Raw genomic sequence first — 5,852 nt, 5'->3', positions numbered from 1 at the left:
AAAAACAATCTTTTTATATAATGTCTAATGTGTGTGTGTTTTTTACAGTATATGTACTTACATAGTTCTCTGTACATAATATATAGGTATATTTATTTAGTATAAGAGTATCAGAAACCTAGGAATTTCATTACTCAAGCATGAACCTGGGTTTTTTTGTTTTTATTTTTTAATTTTTTTAATTGATTTGAAAGAGAAAAAAGGGGAGAAGAAGAATCAGGGGAGAGGAGAGAGAGAGAGAAGCATCAATTCGTTCCATTTAGTTATTCCATTTTGCTGTACACTCATTGGTTGCTTCTTGCATGTACCCTGATCTGGGATCATACCTTCAACCGTGGTGCGCTGGGATGATGCTATTCACTGAGCAACCAGACCAGGGGCCCAAGCATGAACCTCTACTATAAAATGTATTAAATTCAGTTCCAAATAACTGAACACTCCAAGTGCCCATAAGTTTTTTTCTAGTATTGAAGTGTACATTTTTAGATCTGCAAAAATCCATCTGTAACCTAGCAAATCTGGAAAGTACGCATGCACAAGTGAAACCTGACTTTCTATAATATAAAGTGTAGGCTTTATATTAGAAAAGAATTTTGCTCATGAACTAGTATTCTAAGCCAGTTATCTGATTGTCAGAAGACATTATTTATGAACTATAAATTGCTTAAACTCATTCACATTTCTGATTTCATGCTTTCCTAAACAAAATACGTTCGACTACAGTTTGCAATTCAATAATTTTTTTCTTTCACTTTCAAATAATTTCATACTTTCTACCTAAATAGGTAAGTACAGAAATTAAATGATCTGTTTGTAACATGCACTTAACTTTTATACCAATGAAATTAGCATTGTTTTCCAGCTGTTAGTAGTTAGGAAACATTGGCCAAAGCCTATTTAAAATCTTAAAAACAAAATAGTCGAACACATAAACTAGCAGCCATCCAATTTTGAAGAACCTTAACATACTGTTTTATGTCACATATTCTACACTAAAAACACAAGTTTAGTTATAATCATTAATTGTGGGTATTAAATGTAATATTTTCTTCTGAGATTTAGTTGGCATAGTCATTGTAATTACATTTGATTTGTAAAATTTGTGAATTAACTGCCTGACACCAGTTTTGATAAAGTCATGGATATTAGAAGGAAGGGAGAGGTTATTAACTGGTAGATAGTTCATGTATATTCTATGAAATGAACAATTTCTTACTCTGACTCTGCTGAATTTAGACTTGTACTAATATTCCAAAACAAATGTTTCCTAGTGTTTTTGAAGGTAGCTAATCTGAACAAAACTTGAGTTTTCACTACCTTTATGATTTTATGCTATGTTTTATACATGATTTAATATTTCATGGCCTGAAATTACAGGATTTTGGACTTGATAGGAATCAGGTCTTCTAGTCCACTTACAGAGAAGTCAAGTTTCCTGTCAGTAGCAGATTAGCTCTAAAACTAAGTTCTGACTTTGAGTTTACTTTTTCTTTCTTTCTTTGGTTGTGTGCACAGATGTGAGTTTTTCTCTGTGGGCATGGCATTGGGTATGACTGTCCAATGTATGGTATGGGAAAATATTTGTGCCTTAGTGCTCTCTTCCATTAAATAAAAGGTGGGGGGAGAACAGGGGTGTTGCTCACTCCTCAAGCCGCCATTCTAATCCAGTTTTCCCTTTCTCATATTAGTGGTGCTGCCCAAGATATAGGAATATGGGAAGCATTTGTCTTTTATCGTAACCCTCACATAACTCCAAAAAAAATACAATAAGCCCTGGCCGGTTGGCTCAGCGGTAGACGGTCGGCCTGGCGTACGGGGGACCTGAGTTCGATTTCCGGCCAGGGCACATAGGAGAAGCGCCCATTTGCTTCTCCACCCCCACCCCCTTCTTCCTCTCTGTCTCTCTCTTCCCCTCCTGCAGCCAAGGCTCCACTGGAGCAAAGATGGCCCGGGCGCTGGGGATGGCTCCTTGGCCTCTGCCCCAGACGCTAGAGTGGCTCTGGTCGCGGCAGAGCGACGCCCCGGAGGGGCAGAGCATCCCCCCCTGGTGGGCGGAGCGTCACCTCCTGGTGGGCGTGCCGGGTGGATCCCGGTCGGGCGCATGCGGGAGTCTGTCTGACTGTCTCTCCCCGTTTCCAGCTTCAGAAAAATACAAAAAAATAAATGAATAAATAAATAATACAATAACATGTAGGGTATCAAGTCATTGCTAAATGAGGCCAGAATTACTTTTTAGGGAGGATGACCTAGGAAAGCCAAAGCCCTGAGAGGCCGTGAGCTGCCTGGGGTTCCTTGTGGAATGTCAATCACATGAAGAGATGTGGAGTTCTACCTTTTGTTTGGGTAAAGATTCAGTAAATGACTGCAGTACTTGGACAGTGCCTACTAATAAACATTCTGGAAATATTTGAGTCATTCAGTCTGTATTCTGAGAATTCTGAAATCCACTTATTTACAAATCAGTTGTAACTGGCCAGTTATTTAACTTTTACAAAATCGTTTCCTTGCCAAAATGTACTGGGAGAGAATGGGAACCATATTATTAATACAAAAGTAGATAATTGTTAGAGGTTGCAAAAATCTATTCCATTTCAACATAAGCAAACAGGTTTTTTATAATTCTAAAATTTTTAACAGCTTTATTGAGATCATTTGCATACCATAAAATTAACTAACCTAAAGTCCATAGTTAAGTGGTTTGTACTGTAAACAGGTATGCAACCATCACCAGTTTTTAAAAATATTCCATCACGGCCCTGGCCGGTTGGCTCAGCGGTAAAGTGTCGGCCTGGCGTGCAGGGGACCCGGGTTCGATTCCCGGCCAGGGCACACAGGAGAAGCGCCCATCTGCTTCTCCACCCCTCCCCCTCTCCTTCCTCTCTGCCTCTTCCCCTCCCGCAGCCAAGGTTCCATTGGAGCAAAGATGACCCGGGTGCTGGGGATGGCTCCTTGGCCTCTGCCCCAGGCGCTAGAGTGGCTCTGGTCGCGGCAGAGCGACGCCCCGGAGGGGCAGAGCATCCCCCCCTGGTGGGCGTGCCGGGTGGATCCCGGTTGGGCGCATGCGGGAGTCTGTCTGACTGTCTCTCCCCGTTTCCAGCTTCAGAAAAAAATAAATAAATAAAAAATAAAAATATTCCATCACCTCTAAAAGAAACGCTATACCCTTTAGCTATTGTTTTCCTATCTCACCATTCCCTACCCCCTAACTTCACCGCACCACCCTGCAGGCAACTATAAAACTACTTTTTTTTAAATCTCTTCCAAGTGAGAGGAGGGGAGATAGACTTCTGCATGCACCCCAACTAGGATCCACCCAGCAACCCCCATCTGGAGCTGATGCTTTGCTCATCTGGGGCCATGCTCACAACCGAGCTATTTTTAGCACCTGAAGTGGAGGCTCCATGGAGCTATCCTCAGCGACTGGGCCAATGCGCTGGAACCAATTGAGCCATGGCTGCAGGAGGTGGGGAGAGAGAGAGAGAGAGAGAGAGAGAGAGAGAGAGAGAGAGAGGAGGGAGAGGGGGAGGGGTGGAGAAGCAGATGGTCGCTTCTTCTGTGTGCCCTGACCAGGAACTAATCTGCTTTCTATATAGATTTCCCTATTCTGGAATTCCATCTGAATGGAAGCATATAAATAAATGGTATTTGATGTCTGGTTTCTTTGACTTAGTGTAACATCTTTAAGGTCCATCCATGCTCTATGTATCAATACTTCATTCCTTTTTGTGGGCAAATATTCCATTGCATGGATATACCATATGTGTTTATCCATTTGTCAGTCAATAGACATTTTGGTTGTTTCTACCTTTTGGCTATTTGAATAATGCTGATATAAGCATTTGGTGTACAAGATTTTGTGTGAGTCCACATTTTCATTTTCCTTTGGTATGTATCTAGGAGAGAGAATTTGCTGGCTCATATGGTAGCTCTATATTCAACATTTTGGTGAGCTGCCAAATAGTTTTCCAAAGCAGTGGAAATCTCACCAGCACTGTATGAGGGTTCTGATTTCTCCTCACTCTTGGTAACACCTATTATTATGTGACTTTTTTATTCTAGCCATCCCAGTGGGTATAAAAGGTATTGTACTGTTTTTATTTGCAGTTCCCTGGTGACTGATTTTTAGCATTTTTTCATGTTCTTATTGGCCATTTGCATATCTTACTTGGAGAAATGTCTATTTAGATCCTTTGCCCACTTTTTAATTGGGTAACTTGTCTTTTTATTATTGAGTTGGAAGAGTTCTTTATGTCAGGGGTCCCCAAACTTTTTACACAGGGGGCCAGTTCACTGTCCCTCAGACCGTTGGAGGGCCGGACTATAAAAAAAACTATGAACAAATCCCTATGCACACTGCACATATCTTATTTTAAAGTAAAAAAAACAAAACAGGAATACAATATTTAAAATAAAGAACAAGTAAATTTAAATCAACAAACTGACCAGTATTTCAATGGGAACTATGGGTTTGCTTTTGGCTAATGAGATGGTCAATGCGCTCCTCTCACTGACTACCAATGAAAGAGGTGCTTCTTCCAGAAGTGCGGCGGGGGCCAGATAAATGGCCTCAGGGGGCCGCATGCGGCCCGCGGGCCGTAGTTTGGGGACCCCTGCTTTACGTATTCTAGATACAAGTCCCTTATCAGCTATATGATTGGTAAATATTTTCATCCATTCTGTGGGTTGTTTTCACTTTTTTAAAAATAACTTTTCTATTGATGCACATTCGCATGCACAAGAGAGAGAAAATGAGAGCGAGAAAGAGAGAAGTATTAACTCACTGTTCAACTTAGTTGTGTACTCACTGGTTGCTTCTCATATGTCCCCTTGATGTGCAAAGACGACACTCTCCACAGAGCCACCCGGCCAGGACTACTTTCATTTTCTTGTTTGTGTCCTTCAAAGTACTAAAGTTTTTTAATTTTGATAAAACCCAATGAATCTACTTTATTCTCTTGTTGCTCTTGGTTTTGTTGTCATATTTAAGAATTCATTGCCAAATCCAAGAGTAAGAAGATTTATTTACCTGTTTTTTTCTATAAGTTACATAATTTTAGTTTTTACACTTAGGTTTTTGATCCACTTTCATTTAATTTTTGTATATATTGTGACTTTATTAGTTTGCATATGAATATCCAGTGTCCTAGCACCATTTGTTGGAAAGACAATTCTATCCCTCTTGAATGGTCTTAGCATCCTTGTTGAAAATCAGTTTACCGTACATAGGTTTATGGGTTTATTTCTGAACTCTTAAATCTATTCCTATTGTGCCAGTCTATTGTTGTATGCCAATACCGCACATTCTCATTATTGCTGCTTTGTAGTAAGTATTGAAATTGGGAAGTATGAGAGTCCTCCAACTTTGTTCTTTTTTTTTTTTTTAGATTTTATTTATTCATATTTTAGAGAGGAGAAAGAGATAGCAGTGAGGGGGGGGCAGGAAGCAACAACTCCCATATGTGCCTTGACCAGGCAAGTCCAGGGTTTCGAACCAGCAACCTCAGCATTCTAGGTCAGTGCTTTATCCAATGTGCCACCACAGGTCAGGCCACAACTTTGTTATTTTTAAAGCTTGTTTTGGCTCTTCTGGGTCCTTTGCAATTCCATCTGAATTTTAAAATCAGTTTATTAATCTTTGAAAGAAGTCAGCTAAGATTTCAATAGGGATTGCCTTAAATTTGTAGATTGCTGTAGGGAGTATTGCTATCTTAATGTTAAGCATTTCCATTTATGAACATGTTGTTTTTCCCTTTTATTTATTTATTTTTTTACATTTTTAAAGATCTTATTGGTTTTATTCAATGATTCCTAAATTGGGCAGCATCCCATGTAGCAGATAAAGAGGAGCTTTG

Source organism: Saccopteryx bilineata, chromosome 11 (assembly GCF_036850765.1).
Source record: "Saccopteryx bilineata isolate mSacBil1 chromosome 11, mSacBil1_pri_phased_curated, whole genome shotgun sequence".
Taxonomy (NCBI): domain Eukaryota; kingdom Metazoa; phylum Chordata; class Mammalia; order Chiroptera; family Emballonuridae; genus Saccopteryx; species Saccopteryx bilineata.
This window is presented reverse-complemented; position numbering follows the sequence as displayed.